Source organism: Biomphalaria glabrata, chromosome 13 (assembly GCF_947242115.1).
Source record: "Biomphalaria glabrata chromosome 13, xgBioGlab47.1, whole genome shotgun sequence".
Classification (NCBI taxonomy): Eukaryota; Metazoa; Mollusca; class Gastropoda; family Planorbidae; genus Biomphalaria; species Biomphalaria glabrata.
Window position 1 is genome coordinate 34,634,828 of NC_074723.1, and position 25,686 is coordinate 34,660,513.

A 25,686-nucleotide genomic window follows, 5' to 3' on the forward strand; every position below is an offset into this window, starting at 1 on the left:
TCGGAGTTTCTTAGATAATGTGGACGAAAGACTGGTTGGGTATAGCTGCAAGATAGATTCACACGTGACTGGTCAGCTCTTTTTAACACGGCCAGCGGGACTGGTCAGCTTCATTAAATACAGCCAGTGGGACTGGTCGGCTAAACTAGCCAGCCAATCATGTGGTCACAATGCATAGACACGCTATATATATTTTTAAGTTTACATTTATTTTTAGCAAGAAATTACCAAAAAATGTGAAAATTAAAACATATTCGGAAGAAATTTCCTTTTCAGTCAAACCCTAAAGTAAAATATGGAATTTTTAGAGTATTCGTAGGAGACTTTGGATTGATTGGGAAATGTCATTAGTTTTAACTGTGCTACCAACCGTGTCTGCATACTGATCCGCAACAAGTATGGCCGGTTAGCTCAGTTGGTTAGAGCGTCGTGCTAATAACGCGAATGTCGTGGGTTCGATCCCCATACTGGCCAATATTTTTTTTCTCATTTTTTTTGTTCCGAAATTATAAAAAAAAAAAAAGATGATAATGTAAGTTTAACTTTTTCTGAATGTAAAATATTCATTGATTTCTTAAGAAGTTTATGTATTACTTGTTTTTCCGCAATTAAAATTTAAAAGAAACATTTTCTCCTGGATGTATTTACGAAATTAGATTTTAATACCTGGAGAAGGAAGTCCAAGTGAGCTCCGACTATTGGTATAGCAGTAATGCTGAGGTCGATAATTGTAGCCAAACTGAATATCCATTGCTTCGGACTAGTAAAATCATCTTATATTATTATGATCTTATCCTTGGTATCACAAACCAAGCGAATGGACCCCACGATCTGCTGACCGCTGTGACTGTAAAAAAAAAATGGAAACTCAAACTTTATGGCCATCTCACAAGGTCAACAGGGCTCGCAGGTATCTTCTATATATATTTAGGGTCCTCGGGTTGTGGGAGGGACATAAAACATAACTACGGTCTCAGCTATGACCTAAGGAACATTTTTGCCAAAATTTATCAAGATTGGTCAAACGGTTTTGATTTCTATTCGGACATACACACTCATTACATTCTGCTTTACATATCGCAATGAACTAAATATATATATACTGTTTGATTCTAGTGACTATAAAACCGGAGAATTAAAACAAAAATAAATCGGGCTCGTCCGGGATTTGAACCCGGGACCTCTCGCACCCAAAGCGAGAATCATACCCCTAGACCAACGAGCCGATGTAATGATACAATTAGTAATAGTTTTTATAATAACAATAGTATTATACGTAGTAGCATTTTTTTCTAACCTATATAGCAAACCGACTTAACGAAGTCACTTGAGTCAACATTACATCGATCGATAACATCTGTAATTGGACATCCTAGCGAGTTTCTGATTTCAAACCTCTGTTTATGTGCCAACCGTAGGCCTACAACAAATGTAGAGAATTGGTTCACAGAACGTCTTCAAAGGCCATTCGTTACCGGAAAATGGTTTACAAACATATGGTTGAAGACAGTGGCGTAGCTAGGGTGGGGTGGGGGGTCCAATTCAAAAGTCCCCCCCCCACCCCCACCAATCGAATGTCCTATTTTTTTTATTAAATGTTTAATATTACGCCACTCTATCCAGAAGAAATGAAGAAATTAATTGTAGATAAAATAAATGAGAAATGGACGAGCTCCCATCCAAATCACAAGAAAGATGATGCTTACTATAAGCTATCCCGACAAGACCAACGTCTAATCTTTCGACTCAGGACCGGACACAACAGAATGCGACAACACATGTACCGGAAGCTCAAAATTGGAACCAGTGAAATCTGCCCATGTGGAGTATCACCAGAAAATGCCGACCACGTCCTCCAAAACTGCTCTCTCTACCAAGAGGCCCGTATAAGACATTGGCCCCAAATCACCCCAATAGAAAGAAAACTATATGGAGAGCTCCCTGATTTGGAAACCACTGCGCAGTTCATCTCATGTATTGGTCTAGTCATATGAACACTCCAACATAACAATGAGAACGATGAAGAAGAAGAAGAACGCCACTGCCATGTATTCTTCCTATTCACGTGAATTCGAAAAAAACAACATTGATCTAAAACAGGGGTGGGCAACCTTCTTGTATCGAGGGCCGCATTGAAAAAAAAATGTGAATGACGGGCCGCATATATACAACATAGAGAGATACTCTACCTAACTGTGTAAAATGTCTTTTAATTCATATTTACACTGTATTATATTCACGTTTTTTTTTCCACACTCCACGTTAAGGAATTACAACAAGAGTTAGCAAATTTTTAAACCAATTTTACGATTTTTGTTTCAAATTACTGTTGTCTTTTTATATTCAGATATCCTCACAAATATACAATTGTACTTAATGAGCAGTATTTATTTTTTTTACACTCGTGCATAATGTTCCGGAACTGTGGAACTAGCTTACTAGTTGTTACCCTTGTGACTGCTGTCAAATTACAGTCAGTCAAAATCGACCAGTAATAATACTTGTTTAGTTTCCACAAAAGAAAATGCTTGTTCACTGAATGAGACAATATATGTTTCTTATGTCAGGACGAGAGAAACTTGCCCTTGTGGAGCATCACCAATGAATGCTGACCATGTCCTTCAATGGTGCATTCTAAATCAAGAGACCCGAACATAGAACCAAGACTATTCAGATATAGGATTACTGATCTGAACCCTCCACCATGTAAAATGAGAACAAAGAAGACGAATTGATGTATATGTACACAAATAGTGTGAACAGCAGCACATTTTATAAAGTGTTGACACACAGATTCTGGCACCCGTGGGACTCCGGTGGAAGTACTGACTGGGACTTCTATTTGCTCGGAGTTATGTCCTCTGGAGCTGAATCAGCTTCTGCGCTAAATTGTGAGCTAATGGTATTGAGAACTGTTTGTTGACGTTTTAAAATTTGCTTGTATAAATTGCACAATTAAGAAATCAAAATAAGTGTTGTACTTATAATCTTTTCACTAGAAATAGTTTCACCTTTCAGCAAAGGAAAATGACAAAACCATATTATCTTTTGCTTGTCTGTAGAAATGGGAAAGCTTTCTTAAATATGATTTAATATGCATTTACATTTCATATGCAAAATATAAAAGACATTGTAGTAGCAATTATGAAACACATGAAATCTGTCTTCATTATAAATATTGGTAACAAAGTCACAGTCATTGTCATTCAAGTAATTTTCCCATGCTAAGATAGCGGATACATTGGATTATTTTGTTCCTAAATCATAAATACCTGTGGTTAACACCCTTAGCTCTAATAAGTTTGAGTATTATGTCTCCTTCATCTATAAAGTGATGAAATTTTATGCAGCTTTGTGCAAACTTTCCTGTTTAGAGTTTATGGTTGGGATATTTTTTATAAAAAGAAAAAAAAAACACATTTTACTCAGTCAAAGATCGAGCTCCATCAGTTGTTACACTTGCCCTCTTGTTCCAAGCCAACCCAACATTCAACACAGTTCTTCATAGCATTGAATACTGGCCTAAAATAGTGTCTTGAATTGAGTGTATTGATGTATAGCCAATAAGCGTAATCTTCGTTTACTTGAAACTTTTTATAATGAGACATTTTCAATAATTTATATAGATATTATTTTTAATATATTTGCTTTTTAATGTGTATATATTGTGGGCACACCTGATTTCTGTAGGTGTCGGCGGGCCGCATAAAACACTCGGGCGGGCCGCATGTGGCCCGCGTGCCGTAATTTGCCCACCCCTGATCTAGAAGATGTTTCATAGATGCCTTTGCTACACAGAACGCACGAAGTTAGGAGATACGAATTGAGATATATCACTTGTGCATTATCGTACAAATAAGCATCAATATTTTTCATTATAAGATTCTTAACGATTATATTTTTTTATTTCACTTATATACTTTACGAATTGGAATTTTGACAAATATATTATTAAGTACATTTTCAAAATACAGGGGCAATTAAAAAGGTCAAGCCTCCCTGGACTCAAATCCCTTGCTACGCCACTGTTGACAGACAATTGATTAAAAGACTAATAAGTAATCGATTATCGATACATCTATTGTGATCACGAGACTGGCGAATGTGAAATCGGATTTTAATATTTCTTTTCATTCACACTTGACAGTCAGACGGACAGACAGCACAAAACCAATAGGCTATTGATAATTCAGTCATTATGAACTGAGAAGACACTGTCAATCTATTGACGAGTGATCTAGAGAACTCAACAAGATTGGAATGGTCTTTAAGTTGATATCGATCTCACAACTATAGCATAAATAAATATAGTCTATATTTCCTAAGGGAAATAATACTTCTATTTTAAACAGCCATATATTTAGAGTTTGGTTACCTCCCTTTTAAGTTGAATATGAAATTATCTAATTGTATTATTTAATGATTGAAAATAATATATTTTAATATGAATAACTGGCAGCCCAACGAGGTTTAGTCAATAGTCAGTCCTATTAAGTAAAAATGCCAAAAATCTATAAATGATCGTAGCAAGGTAGGCCCCTACCAGTAGTATCGAGTTCAAGAATGCGACGTTTGGACCTCCTCGGGAAAGCCGAGTGTCAATGAAAATAGAGCCATACTAGATCTGAAGCTGAGGTGAATCCTGGGATTTTTATATTCGGGATTAAGTGCTGTGTTGTAATGCAGGCCACAGAAACAGATGACCTTAACATTATCTGCCCTATAGATCGCAAGGTCTGTAAGGGGAACTTTATCGTATTTTTCATTCATTTATAGACGTATTTAGATGAAATGATGCTATAATTCAACTATATTTATTCTATATTGTGACGATTACTGAGTGATGCTAGTTCGGGAATAATAACTCATTCCAACAGTACAAATGAATACATCTATATTATTTTTTTTAGAAATTTTTCCATGGAATTTGTGCTCGATATCACTATTGACTTTCTACTAAGTAGGACAATCAGGGTCGGGTTTAAGTATATGGTGGCCCCGCGGCAGGATTTGTGTGGAGGCCCCTACAACTGTTCGAAAACTTGAATAAAGATCTATTTATGAATACAAATCCTTGTATCTAAAAGCATGCTATATTTTAGAAGAATGAAAAAGTATTTGTATTTGTCTGAATCCCAATTTCCATTAAGAAAAATATTTAATATACATATTTTAGTTTTTAAAAAGGGTATATTTATGAGTTTGTAGAGGGTAAGGCCATTGGTAGAGGCATTCTCGTAAATACAGAGTTGTCTTTACTTATTCCGAGGATGCTACAAACGTAACATTCTTAATCACGACATTTGTTTGTCAGCCGTAAAAAGGAGAACAAGTATTAGAAGAAAAAAAAACTTAAACGTTTCTGACCCGTCGAAATTCGGATAAATTTTATTTCTTTGGCAAATTCCCCTTTCTTTTGAATACCCCAGGGCTGTAGTCCCTCCTGTCTTCCCTTAAATCCGAGCTTAATTCAACGATCTTAACTCTTTCTCCCCTAATCGACGATACCATCGTTGATTAGACCTCATTAAATTAAATTGATGTTTTATTTTTTTTTAACTTAAATTTGTGTTATATATAAAGAGCAAACATTACCCTTTAATTCTGTGCCAAATAAAACATTTTCTGATAACAAACGACAAAGTTATTGAAGCTTAATCATAACAGGGGAGTGAAATACTACTGAGCAAATTAAAGAATTCTGTCGAAACATGGAAAAATAATTACGGAGAGAAAGAGTTAACAAATGTGCTTCAGAACACTTTTGTCTACTGTGAATTTAGTCTTTTAGAACTTGTGATCTATAGGGCAAATGATGTAAAGGGCATCCGTTTCATCTGTTAACAAGTGTGTCATGTGGACAGCACAATGACCAACCGCCTTTACTTTTCCCCAACTACTGTCAGGTATCCATTAGAGCTCAAAGATCCAGAAATTAACAAAATCGCAGTCATCACCAGGATTCGAACACCTCCGGTTCGGGGGCCAAGCGCTTTACCGCTCAGCCACCGCTCCACCGCGCCAACTAATTTAAAAAAGAAAACGACCTAAAAAAAAAAGTAACTTAATCATATTAGACATTAGAAAGGGAGGCAATACTGTGACATATAGAATACCATTTAGTATTTACTGAGTGACTTCCCTTGCTTTTTGTAATCTAGTTTACTTTTACATAACTTAATGTTGAAAAATAAAATAAAACAGGTCTACGGTACGGAATTATGATCCGTTCCGAGAGGTGAGGAGTTCGAATGGTTACTATCTGATTTAAGAAAAACAGTTGGTAAAGTACCGACCACAGGATAAAATCATGAACAAATGCACTCTAGTACTGATGAGTTCCCAAATTGCGAGACAAGAATTCTAGACGTTTAGTGCAGCATGGTATGTTGTCTTTTTTATATCTTAATTTGTGTATGTAATTGTTATTAGCATAAGAACAGTCCACACTAAAAAATACAAAACGAATCCATTTTGACACCTCTTTCGTTCCCAAACTTGGCGACACACCTTCATTGTGGACCTCAGAACGGTGGACACCAGGTGGGAGGAGGCTTCAGACATTGCCAATGACAGCTCTTCATGGAGACAGCTTGCCGCCCAATGCGCCGAACGGCGCATGAGGACCTAAGACAGTGTTTCTCAAACTGTGTGCCGCGGCACACTAGTGTGCCGCCGAAGATTTGCAGGTGTGCCGCGGGAGTTTTCAGAACGCCACACGTGCAGTGTTACACAGGTCTGCCTAATATTAAATTTTTATTTTACGTTGCGATGACATCTCCACTTGCAATGACCAGTAGTAGTAGTGGATCGCTCCATTATGACGGAAAGGGCTGTTATTTATTCAGGTTATGGAATTTTTTAACTATACACATATTATTATAATGACTCAAATGTAGGCCGCCTTAGCAGACGCACAGCAGTTCTTGAATTGGTAACGATAATAATAAGCGATGCGTTTCATGTACATTTTTTAGGTGTATGCTAATAATAACAAGTTATCACTAAGCCTTATTCATTGTTATCCATGAAGAAATACGTTAGCAAGAACGAAACCGTGAAAGTGTTAAATGAAAAGCAAGAGACACTTGAAGACAAAATATCCAGCTATAAAAGCGCAACCGAAAAAATACGTCAGGGCTCAACAAAATAAACAAGCTAAGAAACTTACAAAGTACCTAAAGCTGCCAGAAAAGGGATTGATTGCAAGTTATAAGGTTGCTCAGTTATTAACAAAAACGCAAGAAAGCACACACAGAGGCTGAATCAATCATTGCACCAGCTTTAGCAATAGTTGTTGAAACTATCCTTGGACCCGATGCCGCCGAAAAAGTTAAAAAAGTTCCTTTGTCAAATGATAATACCTCGCGCAGAATTGAAGACTTATCGTCAGATTTACAAGATCAAATCTGCGAACTCTTCGACGTGACTGACGATGAAGTGTCTCTGCTGTGGTCTCTTCAAGTTGATGAATCCACAGACATTAGTGGCAAAGCCCAGCTGCTAGCTTTTATTCGGTTCATAAAGGATGAAAAATATGTCAACGAATTCTTATTTTGAAAAGACTTACCAACTACGACCAAAGGCGAAGATATTTTTAAAGTGGTGAACGAAAACATTTTGCTCTTCAAACTACAGTGGAAAAACTGTGTCAGCGTTTGCACTGATGGCTGTCCTTCCATGCAGGGAAATAGAAAGGGATTCGTCAATCTTGTGTATCAAGAAAATCCAGATGTATTATTTGTTCACAGCATGATCCACAGAGAAGCTCTTGACTTCAAATCTTTACCGAAAGATTTGATGTCTGCTCTGGATCAAGTGATTGAAGTTGTAAACTTCATTAAATCTCGACCGCTTGCATCCCGACTTTTCTCAGAGCTTTGTGAAGCAATGAATTCAGACTACAAATGTCTCCTGTATCACACCAACGTTCGTTGGCTCTCCAGGGGAAAAGTGTTAAAGGTGTCGTCCAACTCAAGGCTGAGCTGATTTCATTCTTGGAGGCTGAAAACAAAAAAGACTTTGGATTTTCTATTCATGACGAAATCTGGTGGGTTAAGGTGACATTTCTCTCTGATTTATTTGACAAATTAAATTCATTGAATTTAAGTCTTCAAGGACCATCGGAAACCATCATCACTGCATCCTCAAAACTGAAGTCATTTGGTGAAAAATTGTCTTTGTGGCAAAGTAAGATCTCGAAAGGAGTCTTCGACTGCTTTCCTACTTACTATGAATGTACTTCAAATAAAGAAATCACCCCCGAAATTCTGGACATTTTGACACACTTGCAGTCAGCATTGCAGCATTACTTTCCAACAGTTGGAAGTAATGAATATGGATGGGTCAGTTATCCATTTGGAAACAATGAGGCTACAAATCTGAAAACTGAAGAAGCAGAGCAGCTCATTGATTTAAAAAACCAAGCAGTTCTTAAGTCAAGTTTTGCCGAGAAAAGCCTGGATAAGTTTTGGATTTCAATCAACAAGTTATATCCTGCAATCAGTTTAAAAGCAATCAAAATAATTCTTCCATTTGCATCTTCATGGTTTTGTGAGTTTGGATTTTCAGCATTGACTGAAATCAAATCTAAGAAAAGAGAAAGACTTCTTACAATAGACGATGAAATACGAGTTTGTTTGTCGACTCTGGAGCCTCGATTAGATCGCATTTGCTCTAAAAAAACAACAACTGGCAAACCCTTCACATTAAATGTAATACTTCAAAAAAGGTAAAATACTTTTTTTCCTTTTTATTATAAAATAACTGTTGCTCTTCGTGGTGTGCCGCGAAATTTTTGTAGTTTTTTTACTGTGCCACCAGACAAAAAAGTTTGAGAAACACTGACCTAAGACTACGTAAGTCGTTACCAAACGTAGGGCAGCCGCTCGACTCGCCTTCCCCTCGGTACGCCACTGATCGACACCCTGGGTTTTATGCTTTGGATCGCAGTAAATAGAGCTAATACACGAAACGTAGGGAGGGGGAGGGGTGGAATTCTGCTCCCTGTTGTTCGTCTATCCTCTTCAACTTTCTAGGTTAAGGTCATGAGAGTTGGACTCCAGTGGACAACAAACAATGGAGACATTTTCTCGCCGTTTCTAGATTCTCGCTCTTTCGGCGCAGTCTCTGATGCCTGGCAAATTTCTATCAAGGGCTTGACCACGTTCCGGGTTACTTGCAGCGTTAGACTGTACCAGAAACCCCCGATTGGTAGTAAATCACCCGGGTACGCTGTTCTGCCTCAACGTGGCACCCGGGTGGAAACGACCATTAGAGGAAATGGTTAGGCTAAATGAATAGCAAAACAAAACTCCTGTGGGAGTGTCCAAGGGAACACGAGAGTGGTCTCATTGCATGGAGCGGAGTTGAAAGAGAGCTTCCACGTCCCTGTCGATAATCCATGCGCCGTTCAAGGGGCCGTTACACAAATGGCGAGTCCTCCACGGATAGCTTGGTACAACATAGGAAAATGGCGGAGGTCCCCGGTGCACTCGCCCTTCGGCCATGTCTAGCCCATGCGCCCGGGGTGCCAAATGCATCGGAATTAGCAATGCTTTACATAGGCATTGACTTGGGTCTCTTCCAGACAGAACTGTGGTTCACGCAGGTTGTTTTTTTTTTTTACTGTTTGACGCTCAAACAGGTTTTTTTTCAAACTCTAGAGCTCGAAGACCCTTCGGCTCATCTCTTAGACGATCAAACGGTAATAGATCATGCTAAGATTACTCGCTTAGAGCACGTGAAGGAAAGCGGGGCAGTGTGTCATGTACTGGACAGCTTAATTGCCAAAAACGAACCAGGACTCTCTCACACAGGGCCGGTCCTACTGATTGCGGGGCCCTACGCTAAACGGATTGCTCGGGGCCTAGTCTGGTTAGGGATAAGGATAAATGAACATTAAGATTTTTTGTAAGAAAATAAATTCTTTGTATGACAATTTCGTCTATTTTTCAGGACATTTTTTGAGTTTTTGAGGATATTTTAATAATTTCAGAATATTTTCATGAGTTTTTGAGGGTATTTTAATAATTTCAGGAGATTTTCATGACTTTTTGAGGGTATTTTAATAATTTCAGGAGATTTTCATGACTTTTTTTTCAGAGGAAACAGTGTCGCAAATCATGTTCCAGTTTTCCCAGCTGCAAGAACTCAAAATCTATGTCTGCCAAGGGACTAAGACTAATACTGAGAGTATGAAGTTGTTAGTCTAATTTATTTCAAGAAATGTTCAAAATATGTTTTCTCTTTTTGAGATAAAGTGGAATCATGTATAAAATTTTATTTTTTTTTAATTGCAAAGAAAATCAATCAAGTGTAAATTGAAGTTTTCATTCCTACGGGTATCGAACAGTGACGCGGGTATCGAGCAGTGACGATCTATTACTTGGAATCGTTAAGATGATATATGGGCCATTTCGACGTTACTTTCAATCAGTGCACTCAACCGATGCATTTTTTTTTATACCATATGTTCAGTCTAACGGCATTGTTGTTACAGATGCAGGTCTGATGTTTGGATGTGTTTATTGTTCTTGTGTTGTTGTTGCGTCTTTTAATCTTTATTGTCCCTTTACCATGTTTATTGTTGAGAGTTTGGTGTGTGTGTGTGTGTTTCTGATATTTTTTGTTCTTAATTGGGCTCACACACTGTTAGTGAGGTTTACAGGATGGTAGGTTGCGTCAAGGTTTACCTCAAAAGTTTGTTATATATAACTGCAATTGGGCTGTAAATGTAATTTAAACAAAAAATAAACAGCCTACCTGTACTTTGTTTATGTTTTGTGTCCCATGAGATGCGTCAGGTGTTGCTTAAAAACATCAAACCATTTTCTATTCGTGTTATTTTTTATATTTTTTATTGTTGTTTTTTATTTTATATTATTTTTTTCGAGTTCCTACTAAAATCATGCAATCGAACTAAAAATATATATTATGTCCTAAAAGTCTAAGGGCGCTTAAATTCGTTGGATATAGATCTAGAATTTGTAGAAAAGTAAAGTTCTCCTTTCAGACTTTGCGATCTATAGGGCAGATCATCTGTTTCTGTGACCTGCGATTAACGAGGGTGTCATTTGGCTATCACAACGACCGACCGACTTAACTCTTTCCCTAACTAATGTCAGGTACCTATTAGAGCTAGGTGGACTCAGGGGAGCCCAAAGATCCCGAAATTAAAAATCCCAGTCTTCGCCAGGATTCGAACTCCCCGGTTCTGAAGCCAAGCGCTTTACCGCTCAGCCACACGCCTTCCCTAGAATTTATTTTGCATTAATGTGTTGAACATATTTCGAATGTCCCTTTCAGAGTCGAAGATGATTTTATCCTGGCCCAAACCTCCAACAGGACGTTGGCGGAATTCGCAGGCAGGTTTCGAACCCCTGACAGTCCAGAACACATACCACGTTACCAGGTGGTCATGACAACCTTGTCACGTGAAAAGAATCACTAAAATAAATTGGAAGCACAGAATTTTATTTAGCGTTTCATCATTAACTAAGAAAGAAACTGGACTAACGAATAACTCGCTTTACTAAGAGCAATTCAAACGTCTGGACAGTAAGTAACTAAGTCCAGTGTGATCACCTTAAAGCTGGGGGCATCTCGCGGGATAAGGCTTTGTTTTCTCAAGGCTAATGATCTATTTAAAAAAACAATACTTTTTATCTTTACTAAACATATCTCCCCAGGCATTGGATTAAAGTCAGTAGGTGTAAACTTGGCTCTAGTCTATCTACTTTTTAAAAAAAATATAAAAGGCTTTAGTTTTACTGTTTTGTTTTTTTCTTCATCTAGTCAATTTTTTGCTGCTTAGCAGCTAAAAGCTGTTTTGGAGTCTCTCTAAGAATATGCAGCTTGCTATTCTTGATAATAGTTCGACACAGCACTGCAGAGTGGGTTAGGCTGGGTTGTGGTAATAACAGGGTTTGTCTGAGGTGAAATTGATATGGCTCCTAATGTCTCAGAAGACAATGGATGCGCCCAGGTGAATCAATGGCTTTGGATTCCCCTTGATACGGGGCAGAATCTGGTGTGACTGATATCTCTGATCAAGCCGACTCTAGAGCGGCAGAGTTTGCCACAGTTCGTGCATGAGGTGAAATTATTGGGGCAGTTAAAGATGGTATAATTAATGGTCTGTTTGAGTATCTGTGTGAGTGTTAATGCCCCCCCCCCCGAACTGACCATCCCTCTCTGTAATTATGTGCAAGTGTGATCATTCCTTTAGAAGAAAAAAAACTCAGTCTTAAGCATGAATGTTAAAATGTAATTAGAATATTGCCCCCCCCCCCCAAAAACACGTGATGAAGAAAACTATAAACATTATGAAGTCAAATAGCCGAAAGTTGTTTTAGTTCAAATATAGAAACTATATTATCCTCAACTATAAGTCTTCAGACAGGTGATATTACATACTATTGGAAATCTCCTATTCCAAACTTGCATACCTCTAACCAACCCTTCTAGTAATTCAATTGTCATATAATTACATCCTCCTATATTAGGAAAATCTGAATTTTTTTTTCTTTTGCTTCGTATTTATTTATTTTTTGTATTCACATTTTTATTCCGGAGACCAAGTCAGCACAAACAAAAAAGTGTCATAACGAGAGGTCATTGTCCGGAAACAGCCGAGCGCCTCAGCGAGTGTCGGACGGAAAACAAAAAACATCGTCAAAATAAATTAACCTTCGTGACACCGGTCCTCGGGAGAAATGTGACTCGTCCTTCTTAGGACAATATTTACTTGGACCCCCTCCTGCCCCCCTCACTTCACGAAGTAATAAAAACAAAAGGGAGACCATAAAATAGAGAGGGAGGGGGGGGGGGAGTCAGGGGCGGAAAGAAAGGCTTGACTTGTCTGCTCCAAGGATATGTGAATTACCTTCAGGGTATCCTTATGGCCGATTGGATGATAGATCCATTACATACCCTGCGTAACGCTCAAACCCTTCGAATTTAGTTCGACTACTCATGCTTAGGAAGTACTTATCAGCTCTCAACGGCTAACGGTCATTATGCTGGACGACGGTAAAGTAGATTACTAAGTTTGAGATCAAAGTCGTGCCATTTTTTGTTTTTTACACCGTGCTTTGAATTTCCGCAGAGAAACGCCGTTTAAATTTTCTTTCTATTTAGTTGAAATTGGTAAGTTACATTTTTAGCGGCCCCCGAAAGGGGAAATAGACGTTATTAGTTTTGTGTGGAATGTCTGTCCGTCTGTTCGTCCCGTTTAGATCTTGTAAAATAGAAAAGATAGTTAAAATCTGACACAATAATATCTTAGATCGTTCAAATTTCTGATGCAACGGCTACTTTTTTCTTTTCTGAAAGAGAAAAATCTAATTTTTAAAATCACTTATGCAAGCAGTTTTGTTTTCATAAAAAAATACACCACTTTTACAACTATTTACTATTAATATGAAAGTCTTAACTAAATAACTCTTTTTATTTAACTCGGTCTATTTGCCTTTTTAAACAAAAAAAAAAAAACACTTCGGTTCCGATTTTGAGTTTGTGTTTCCACACAAACTGTCTTTGTAACCTAGTTTGTTTGTTGTTTGTGCAATGGTAACAGAAGTAATGCCTTTATAAAAATGACACGTTTTTTTTTTTGCAACCTCTTTCACGGATTTCAAAAAATGACTTGCGTTGGCTGAGTGGTAAAGCGCTCGGCTTCCGATCTTTTTAAACTCCCCACTCAATGAATTTAATCATCATTGAGGCGCCAAATCGAACTCCCCTCTACCCGCTTCCCAAACCAGATGTCTAACTGCCTCGACCTTAATGGTCTTCCTGGACGTTATGATTGCGCGCAAACACAACCCTCTGGTCAATATCTGGCTAGCGGAGATTTATAGCTCAGTCTTCAATGTTTTAATTTTTTTTTCCCCGCCGCTCGAATCTTCTGACGCCCAAAACTTAAGTGGCTGTTATTGTTGGGGTGGACAGACTCCGCGCAGTGATATATGGTGTCGTCCCGACATCAGCGTTGACAGCTAGGAAGTAGGAAATGAGGGCTCAGTTAGCAATAGGGCCAGAGTCATTAAAAAGGTGCCCTAATCAGGACCCGCGGGTCAAATCCGGCACCTCAAAAAGTTTGACTACAGTGCGCAGGGAAATCACTAAGTTTCGGTTCCATCATTCTCAAAGATGGTTTTGCAATAATGCGATCTGTGAAAAAAATATTTTATATGCCAACCCACCTCCCCCCCCCCCCGGGATGGAAATGGTTGGTCACTGCTTGGTGTAATTCTGTAAACCAACCTCTATGTAAATTCCCCTTCCCCTTTCCAATTACCAGACAAATGGACAAACGAGCTGAGTTTATATAAGCTTTATAAAAATTGATGAATTGCAAGACTTTAGTTGTTTTGTAAGGATACAATAGGATGTGGCGTAGAAGTTGGCAACAATCGGAAATTCCTTTACTGACATGACGGTAAATAAAAAAACATAACTCGGCGTTAGCTAGGAGACCGAAATAGCTGACAGTTGTTTTGAAGAGGCGCCCAGTACAGACGTGTTAATTGTATCGTCGTGGACCTTGGACTGTTGCCCCACTTTAATGAATGAAACATTCGTCATTTATCAATTAAAGGTCTTGAACAATTGTTTGTTCTTGCAGTATCGAGAGCGTGTAAGTTAATTGTTGGATTTAACTACCATCTGAGTTGCGTTTACTGAGCACCTAAAGGCAGCACGGAAAACCAACTCCTACATACCCCCTCACCCCCACTGGTTCACAAATGAGATTGGACCAAAGCGCTCTGAGCATGCTATAAGCATAAAAGTAGCGATATATAAAAGCTATTATAATAATCTGTTCGGCTCGCACCAAGCCGAATCAAGCAACAATAAAACAGTGACATGGACACTAAATTAAACTTTAATGTTGCCAACTATGATTGTTTTTTTAATAAAGATAAATACGGAAAAGCATAGACATTTAAATAAAAACATCTTGCAAAATAAAATAAAAATTCTATCATGCTCAAGGAGGCATTAAAGCGCTTTGCTTCCGGACCGAGGTTTGAGGTTCGAATCCTTGTGAAGACTGGGATTTTTAATTTCAAGATCTTCGGGCGCCTCTTGAGTCCATCCAGCTCTAATGGGTACGTGACATTGGTTGGGGAAAAGTAAAGGCCGTTGGTCGTTGTGCTGGCCACATGACACCCTCGTTAACAGTAGGCCACAGAAACAGATGACATTTACATCATCTGCCCTATAGAACTCAAGGTCTGAAAGGAACTGTGTTATGCTTAATTAAGCTTTTACATTTGTACATTTACAGTCATTTTTCTTAAGTATTGTAAGATTTATTTCCCTTTTCTGTATCAAACTAAATTAATTGATTACCAGTAAATATTTTATTAATTGTTGTTTATTTTTAAAATTGATTCGTCTTTTGTTAGGGGCAATGAATAATTGTGCAAAGTTTCAACTTGATCTGAGAAAGGGAAGCGAAAGAAGGAACGTGTACGAAAATGTGCACGAGACAGACAGACAGCCGGACGGACGGAGTGAATTGATATAAGCTTTGGGAGTGATATGAGATCGATGCACCTCCAAATGTATCTAACGGATACAGGCTAAACAATTAGCACATATTTAAAAACCAATAAAATTTCAGAGAGACAACGAATAACAGGGAGCGTTATCCAGTTGATATTGAGCTCCAACTCTGGGGAGAAAATTTCTATGTTTAGGTTAATTGACGATAAGTTAAGTCGACGGTAGGTTGTTTTTTTTTTTTGCTTTTTACAATTGACTTAAGGGTCGAAGAGGAAAGAGGCGATGGTATGCAACACACACACACACACACAAAAGGAGGGGATTAGTGTTTCCAGGAAAGTACTTTGTCATTCCAAAAACTAGATCCTCTAGTTAATCTGGTCTTAGTCAAAGTACTTATAGTGTGCTCGTGTGTGTTTTTATATATGTGTTATGATTTTGTTTTTGGGGGAGGGGGCTAAAAGGAAGACACACATCGTATAAGAAAACAGAGAAACGCTCTTCATATTTGGAATACCTCCTACCCCCTCCCCGGCTCGTTTTTTTTTTTCTATCTCGTTACAGTGGTGTCAGAAGATGGCGGCGAGAAATGTCATGTGTCATTTACACAGGTGGAAATAAAAATGACAGGCAACAAAAAATATATATATTCGGGACGGAACAAATGACCTGTCACAGGTGACCTGGGGGGGATACAGCTGGACAGCGTGATTATGGAGCGGAGTGGAACAAAGGTGTGGCGGGAGGGGTAAATAGTTACTAATTGTTTTATGTTCGGCCTAGTTGGTCTAATCCTTGATGACCTGGTGGTGGACTCTCTTTACCTGGCGTGAGACTTAACACAGCGGGGACGAGGCGTTCTCTTAATTACTACAGCAGCCCTCCCCCCCCCCCACACACAACGAGACCATTAGTTATAGAAGGCCTCCACACTGACCTGCAACGTCACAAACTATGGGCAGTTTAGACCAATAGTTCACTGCCACGTCACAAGTCTGTACAACGTGGCGGACGAGCTATCGGTCTAAACTGCCCACAGGTTGTGACGCTGCAGGTCAGTGTGGAGGCCTTCTATAACTAATGGTCTCACACACACACACTCACACACAACCCAAGTCATCTTGTCGTCAATAATAATAAGAATCTATAAGACTTGTCTTCGATTCCGAAGATTAATGAGGAGTACAGTATTTCCCGTGGCAACGCGGCCCCAGCTTCAACCTGCATATTTTGCCACATCCAGCTCAGACATTACCTTTGTCCACCAGTGGTCTGTTTCGTTTATCTTTTCGCGGTCTACGTTTGTTCTCTGCAGGGGATTTTCATTTAGTTTCCCGTGTGTATTCCGCGGCCTTTGTAAGTGATCTCCAGCTGTCTCGTTCGGAAGACGCCTACAGCTAGTTACTTTCCTTCCTATGTCAGTTAAAGCAAGTTGGCGCCTTATCTGGTATTTAAAGCGTATTTAAGCGATTCCGTGGGGAAATTCTGTTACATCGACAGACTTTTAGATCCCGTAAAAAAAAAAAAAAAAAAAGAATGCCTTTTGCATATTTTTCGTTCCACATACTGGAGACGTGGCCTATAAAAAGTCACTCTATATTAGTCCCTACATGCATTCGCAAGAACATCGCTGTTTGACAGTATTTGTATTGCGACCTTGCCGACATATGTCAATGATGATGCGAAAATATATCTGGTGAAAGCTTTCAAGAAATCTTACTTTCTGTATAGTACCCATGTCTCAGATCCATACAGAAGGGTTGAGAGAACCACTGCTAGGTAGACACTGATTTTTGTAGGCAGGCGGAGCGATTTATTCTTCCACACTCTTGCTTGATGGAGTCAAAAAAGCACTTCTTACCCTGGCCAGACAGTTTTCCACTTCCATTGATAGTAAAACCAGTATTAAGAAACTGCAGTGAAAACATTTCTTTTTTTTTTCTTTTTACAATTATTAAATTACGCTTTATCGTTTTTAATAAAAAAAAGAGTCACAGGCCGGATGTGGCCCGCGGGCCGTATTTTGAGCATCACTGTGTTAGGTCCATGAAATTTACCTTTTCCTCTAGTCGACGACGAGTTCCCATTGTCCTCGCCTCGGCGCCTCAGTTTCTCCAGTTAAAAGTAAGAAAGACGCCCCCGACGGAATAAAATCCAACAAAGGGGTGTAATGTCCAAGTAACAGTGAAGATAGCCCGAATACAGACCCCCGTTGGGAAGGTAACTCTACAATCTAGATCTCGGGTGATTTGTGTTCTGACCTTCTATGGGCATGCCAGTTATTCCCCCCTCCCCCCCACACACACACCACCAGAAGGAGAGCCAAAGAGGGACAAAGCGTTGCTTACAATTTTAGATCATAAATGGTGTCACTTGTGTGAATGGGATTCGAACCTAAAAACAAGCGTAAAGAGATGGTTATTTCTCAAAAAAAATAAAATAAATGTTATCATCACTTCTAAATCTGGACAAGTGTTAGCAATTACAGATTTTTGTTGTTATAGTTTTAAATCACGCTGACACGGCATAGCAATCCGTTTCTTTTCATTTACACATTTATTTTTTTTTTGTCAACAGATATTAATGTTGAAGCTTTAATGCTAAAATAAATAATGAGTAGACATGACGTGTTACTTGTTACATATAATAGCACCCAGGGCCGGCCTTAGCCGTAGGCAAACTAGGCAGCTGCCTGTTGGGGGCCTCGTACAGAACTAAAATAAAAATTCATAGACATAAAATTGCGAAACTTGGGTTTGATCTCAAGGATAGATTTACGTTGAGCACTATGACTCTATCTTGACTAGTCTACCTTTGTCTCTAGTACAGAAGTTACGCTATAAGAATACAAGCTATTTATCGATTTAGATCTAGACTGGCCGGTTTTTAATAAAATGCGTACTTTTTTTTCACTTTTTTTTTTTTTAATCTCTTTTGGGGCCACCACCTTCACTTCAACTAGGGCACCCAATTATCCAACGCCCGCCATGTAGCAGCACGTGATAACACTAGTAACACACATGAAGACAATGTGACGAAACATAATTAAGATACAAGGAAACTTGAACTTAGGACCTCTGACGAGGCATCTTTCATCATTCTGTGTCTATGGCTATTGCTTAGTGCTCCCCAAAAAATAAATATTTATCACTAACGTATAATATCTGCATACTTATAAAGGGCCTTTATCTCAAATAAATGGGCATTTTCAGTATAAATACGGTACTGAGTAAACAAGGAAAATAGCATTTAATATTGACCCTTCTGAGTTATTTGTGATAGAATTTGTAGCTGGACATACTACTCTACGTAAAATTATAAATTTTAAAAAATATGACTAATGCCCTATTCACTTGCTGTAGTTTTTAATATAGTTCAATATATTTATACACTCTAAATCTAATTGTCATATCGAAATAATAAAAAAAACTGAGATAGAAAAACAAAGAAAATATGGGAATCTAGGCTTGGAGATTGAGCGTCTATGGAAATTGTCCAAAATAACAATATACCCCATTATCATATCAACCGAGGGGATAATAACAACTGACTTCACAGACACCTTCAAGGCCCTTAACATTCCTAGGAACATCCTCGCTGCCTGTCAGAGGGCGGTACTGCTGCAGACCTGCCACATCACCAGAAAATTCTTCAGTAGAAACTGTTAAAGGGACTACAATGAATTTTGTTTCTCTTTAACGAAACTCGACCCTGGCAGCGCCAGAGAATGACTACTCGTTAGTTTCTGACATAATAATAATAATAAAGACAACAACAACACTAATGATAAATCTGCAACCATCATCACTATCCAACAATACAAAAAAAAAACGGAAATTGAGAAAAGAAGTAAATACCACAATCTAAGTTTACTGACTATCGAATTTATCTTTAGTGACAATACAACCTGTTGTTATATTAACCGAGAGGATTATGACAACTGGCACATTTGAAGCCCTAAGCATTCCTAAGAGGATACTTTTAAACCTTTCATAGGACAGAACTGCTACAGACCTGCCTCATAATCAGAAAAAATTCTAATTGGACCAGGGGCGTAGCTAGGAATTTTCCATCGTCTGGGGTCCCGGGGGGCTTGACCTCTTTGAGGGCCCCTGCATTTTGCTTAATAATATTAAATTTTTAATGTAAAAAAAACAACAACACTCATTTGGGGGCCCCCTCATGTGGGGGCACGGGGGGATTTTCAAATTCTCCCCCTTCCTGCCCCCACCCTAGCTACGCCACTGAAATGGACACTGTTAAAGGGACTACGATGAATTTTGTTTCTCGTTAACGAAACTCGACCCTGGCAGCGCCAGAGAATGACTACTCGTTTGTTTCTGACATAATAATAAAAATAATAATAGGAATAAAGGAACATTCCTAGGAACATCCTCGTTGCTTGTTAGAGGGCGGTACTGCCACATCACCAGAAAATTCCTCAGTGAAAACTGTTAAAGGGACTACGATGAATTTTGTTTCTCTTTAGCGAAACTCGACCCTGGCAGCGCCAAAGAATGACTACTCGTTCATTTCTAACATAATAATAATAATAACAAAAATAATAAGATGAATGTATAGAGTCTCGGACTGATTAACAAAATTATAATAATAAAGACGTAATGACGTCTAAGAATAAGTAAATAGCCTATGCAATCATTTGAAGTGACATAGCTTATAGGTTGGAGATGCTCTTTCCGAAAGCAAGATATGTCACGTCCTAGCTTAAGCGTCTTGCATGACGTCAGGAGATAAGAGTGGGCAGGGTTTGAACTCGGACCATCCATAAAGCGTGTAGGCTTACATAGCAGTCAGTGTAACTCTAACTCTTAAATGTAACATGTTCTCTCCCGCTCTCCGCCTGACCAGGACATCATACGGCAAACCAAAACAGAACTGGCTATTTAAAAAAAAGGTAAATAATGTGATAAATAACTTGCCCGATGGTCAGTTCTAAAGGTCAGTGAAGAGAAACAAAAAAAGGCGAAGACTTAAAAAGAAAATGATGTATCGGTTGTCAATATAATTGTTCTCGGTGCGGCAGAGATTCTGGAAACGATATGTTTACGAGACGGCCTCTTGTCAAAATGATATACTGATTTCCCTCATTTATGTTGCCCGCACTGCGCCCCCCCCCCCCCCCTTTCCTCTTTCTGGCCACGCCACTCCACTCCCACTTTAAATTGCCAGTTTTACACTCTTGTCACAGACATTCTTGCAGAAAGCCCCACAGGTAGCGACACCGATAGCAGTGCTGGAACCACCGCTGAGAAGGAACTTTATTTATGTGGCTTTTACATTTTGCGGCACTCTCTTTAAAGTGTGTGCTGGTTAGTTTGAACTAATATGATTTTTTTTTCTTTTTATCATTATTTATATAAAGCTAATATCAACTCACTCTGTCTGTCTGTTACAGACTTTGAACACGTCACTTCTCCCACACACCCCTCCTCGGATCAAGGTGAAACACTACTCAAGTATTAACTGTATCTAACAAAACATGAATACATTTTTTAGAAATTAACAAATTACTAAACTAATTTTCGATAATTAATTATTGTGTTTCATATTGTTATAAACCTGGTGGTGGCACAGAGAGGGGTAGTGGTGTGAGTGTAGTCAGCCGACGCAAATCGCCCCAGGCCAGCGCTAGACGAGCGGTCAACCGTGACGAGTTACGACGATCGGCCGAGACGAGTTAACAACATGAAGGTTCGAGTAGGATCGGCGTCGTGAACAGAGCTCATTAGCGTCACGAGAGTTGTAGTCATCTGACCACCTAGAAACGTCGAGCGGCGTTCTGTCCGGTTCTAGAAGGCCAGTAGGGACCCTATATAAAGAGCGGAGGTGTCGCAGGCAAGACGGTTCAGAAAGCGGGTTCACGACAGGAGTTCAGAACACGGTCGACTACAGCACAGTTCAACGGTGTGGTTCTGTACGGAGCATTACGACGGTTCAGTGCGGAGTACTGTCAAGTACAGTTGAGACGAACGGCGTCTTGATCTTGGTCTGTGATCGAGTCCGACACAACGAGCCCAAGTGTGTGAAGTCAGTCCCGAACTGTTGAACCCAGTGCAAGCCCGGAACGAGACGGAGAGGCCAGTGCAAGACTTGATACGGCGGAACGGTGCTATCGGAGAGATATTTGTTATCGCAGAGATATTTGTACTGTTCTACGTGCTGCCAATTGTACAGTATTGGCTGTTATTTATGGACATTAAACCTTTACGTTATTTTGGAGCCCTGACTTGTCAAGTTCTTTAAGTTGGTGGTGTATGGTGCAGTTTGCAGAGAGCCTGGATAGTGAGATTCGTAACAACTGGTGTCAGAAGTGGGATCGGATCGGAATCGGATTGGATCGGATCTACTATGGCTCGTCTGAAACTGCTGTACGAACTTGAATTTAGAGAACTGAAAGAAGAACTCCGTGGACGAAGGCTGAAGACATATGGTAACAAGGAAACTTTACAAGCACGCCTCCGAGAAGACATGTTGGAAGAAGAAGAAGATCCGGACACGTATCTGTTTGAAGTCGAACCAGACTTGGGAGAGCTCTTGAACTCTGTACTAGACGAGATGAGTATGACATTGAAGAAGTCCACCGAGGAGTTCTGTAGAGAGATTAAAAAGATGTGTACCTCAGTGAAGGAAGTGACGAGCCCCGTGGTGAAAACGATGGACGTGGTGGAAGAAACCTTGTACGACCAAGGAGACTTGAAAGATGAAGGAGATTCACCATCGTTGGACATTGAACTATTACCCACCCAATGCTGTGAATCAATAAGCAGTAACAATGGCAATGCTGATGAACGTGGTGCTGCCTGTGAATCCGAAAACAAGGAGTACAGATCTGGGGAGCCGAAAGAGACAGACAAAGAGACAAGAGAAGCGGCCTATAGTCCAACAGAAGCTTGTGCTGCCGACGTACCTGATATGAGAAGCTCAAACAGCAAGACAGATCAAGAGAACACTGAGTCTGCCTCCAAGCCAGTTGCTGAGGGACGTTTACATGATGGAAGCTACCGGCGAAGCTTGGACCCTACAGACGTTCGTCCAGATGCTAAGCTCAGCGAGAGAAGTTCTGATGGTGGTCAAGAGAATCCAAGGAAGCCTGACGTTAGTCCAGCTGCCAAGACTGGAGAGGAAAGCCCTGATGGTGGTCAAGAGAATCCAAGACAGCCTGACGTTGACTTTGATGGACATTTGCAAGATGAAAGTCATCGACCAGGTCTGAAACCAACAAGCGATTGGCCCGATACTGAGACGAGAGAGAGAGGTCCTGATGACGGTGAAGAAAGCCGATTGGAGCCTGAGGCCGAAGACGAAGTGGAGTGTTACCAACCTGCCCCAAGAGCATGTCCTCCAGACACGGCTGAAAATGATGACTTGTCCCACCATTCCCTGTCCTATGGATTTGAAACCCATCCCAACCCTTCTCCGCAAAGCCCTATGACGTCACCTCTTTGGCCAACGATCTTGGTATCCCCAGCCCTTACATCCTATACTTCTCCATGTGTCAGGTGGCTGCCCTCAATACCGAACGACAAGAGAGCGACGCGACCACGACATCACTGCAGTCACATGAAGGCCAACTGGCGGAGAAGAAGAAGGCTACTTTTGTTGAATGCAAGATGGATGACGATGCAACCTCGATATCACTGCAGCCACATGAAGACCAACTGGCGGAGAAGAAGAAGAAGGCGACTTTTGCTGAGTGCAATATGGATGACCATGCGATCACGAGGTCGATACAACCAGATGAAGGCTAACTGGAGGAAAAGAAGAAAACGTTTTCTGAGCTCAACGTGGATGGCGATGAAAGCACGACGGCGAAGCAACCAGGTTAAGGCCAACTGGAGGAAGAGAAGGAAGCGACCATTGCTGACTGCAACATGGATGGCTCCATCAAGCTCAAGAGGCAAGCCAACTGCCACTGATCGCCCCCCGCCTGCAGCGATGAAACTTTACAGCCAATGTCATGATGTTGATTCTGTCCGGGACGGACAGATCTAAGGAGGGGGCAGTGTTATAAACCTGGTGGTGGCACAGAGAGGGGTAGTGGTGTGAGTGTAGTCAGCCGACGCAAATCGCCCCAGGCCAGCGCTAGACGAGCGGTCAACCGTGACGAGTTACGACGATCGGCCGAGACGAGTTAACAACATGAAGGTTCGAGTAGGATCGGCGTCGTGAACAGAGCTCATTAGCGTCACGAGAGTTGTAGTCATCTGACCACCTAGAAACGTCGAGCGGCGTTCTGTCCGGTTCTAGAAGGCCAGTAGGGACCCTATATAAAGAGCGGAGGTGTCGCAGGCAAGACGGTTCAGAAAGCGGGTTCACGACAGGAGTTCAGAACACGGTCGACTACAGCACAGTTCAACGGTGTGGTTCTGTACGGAGCATTACGACGGTTCAGTGCGGAGTACTGTCAAGTACAGTTGAGACGAACGGCGTCTTGATCTTGGTCTGTGATCGAGTCCGACACAACGAGCCCAAGTGTGTGAAGTCAGTCCCGAACTGTTGAACCCAGTGCAAGCCCGGAACGAGACGGAGAGGCCAGTGCAAGACTTGATACGGCGGAACGGTGCTATCGGAGAGATATTTGTTATCGCAGAGATATTTGTACTGTTCTACGTGCTGCCAATTGTACAGTATTGGCTGTTATTTATGGACATTAAACCTTTACGTTATTTTGGAGCCCTGACTTGTCAAGTTCTTTAAGTTGGTGGTGTATGGTGCAGTTTGCAGAGAGCCTGGATAGTGAGATTCGTAACAATATCAAAAAAAGGGAGTGAATTAAAATGCTACGAAAATAAGGGCATGCGCCGACCGAGGCTCGAACCTGTGGCTCTGGATTCGACACCACCGCCTAGCGATAACGCATCAAAGCGAAACTAGCCTCTAGACTCTAGACCATCGGAATGTCCAAAAAAAAAACATTCTTCTGATCCAGAGTCATTTCGCCCGTATGCAAATTACCACCCCAGTGGTCAAAAGTCACAAGCCCCAGCTAGCCCCTCCCCCACCCTTTAAAACCTGGTCCCTGGTGCTGTTATTCATTTATGCTTAATATATGTATGTATCATTTGTTTCGGCACCTAGCTTCAACTCTATGTCTAGTATTTTTATACCAGGATCACAAAGTTTTTTCTGCACGGAACAGACGAAGAAGACAAGAAGAAAGGGGAGACAAACGAAGCGATGGGAAGGGATCAAGGAATGGATAGGCCTGCCAATGAAAGAAAACTTTAGTCCTAGCAAAGGACACTGACGAATGGAAAGATTAAGTCAACAGATCGTGTGTGGTGCCCCAGCGGTCAAAATGCTAAGCCAAATATCAATGTGAATATGTATATATTTTTTTTATTTTGTTGGCCACCTTCAGTTATAAAGCCTGGGAATCATCTCTGATTAGACAAGATTCCTCTGTATCTCCTCTCCAAGCAGCACTTATGTCTTAAAAAGTTAAAACGGCAAATAACTGATTGTAATAAACTGAATACAAGTAACATAATTTGGACATTTGGCCAAACAAACAACAAAATATGGCCAGAAGTGAATGAAGTCCCCCACATTCGCGCGAAGAATTTAATTTAGTTATCGCACTGCAATACTACAATGAAATTATAAGTTTAGAATAAATAAATTATTTTGATCTAATTTTTGGTAAGGGGCTCTTGTGTTATTACCACATTCCTTCCACCTTTGAACTATGACCAAAGTTGGAGCTAATGGTATAAATGTAAATATCGTTCCCCCTTTCAGACCACGTGATCTATAGGGCCCACATAACCACCACCAGCCTTTTTTTTCCCCCCAACTAATGTAGACTCAGATCCACGCAAGAGATCCAGAGATTAAAAATCTCCAGGATTCTAACCCAGGACCCTAGAGTTCGGTAGTCAAGCGCCTTATAACACTAAGACACCTCGGCTGTTGGTTAAGATCATAATGTAACCAGAGGATGGATCTATTACCTAACCGTTTCCCTGCTTACAAGCGACTGAGTGAAAGCTTATATTGTACCAGTAACGTAGCTAGGGATTTGGGAGTCTGGGGGCGGGGGGGGGCTGTCCTTTTTAGGGGCCCTGAAATTTTGACATTCGACATCCTGATATGAGATAGTGGTGTAATATTTAATGTAAAAACACATTTTGGACACTCATTTTGGGG

The 25,686-nt window shown here is 40.3% G+C and overlaps 2 non-coding genes across 2 annotated transcripts; one reads left to right on the plus strand and one right to left on the minus strand.

The window, feature by feature from the left end:
- Positions 1-400: 400 nt before the first annotated feature.
- Trnai-aau (transfer RNA isoleucine (anticodon AAU)) lies at positions 401-474 on the plus strand. The gene has a single exon. It is a non-coding gene; the product is annotated as a tRNA-Ile (tRNA).
- Positions 475-1,153: 679 nt separating this feature from the next.
- Positions 1,154-1,225, minus strand: Trnap-ugg (transfer RNA proline (anticodon UGG)). The gene has a single exon. It is a non-coding gene; the product is annotated as a tRNA-Pro (tRNA).
- Between the last annotated feature and the right edge of the window lie 24,461 nt (positions 1,226-25,686).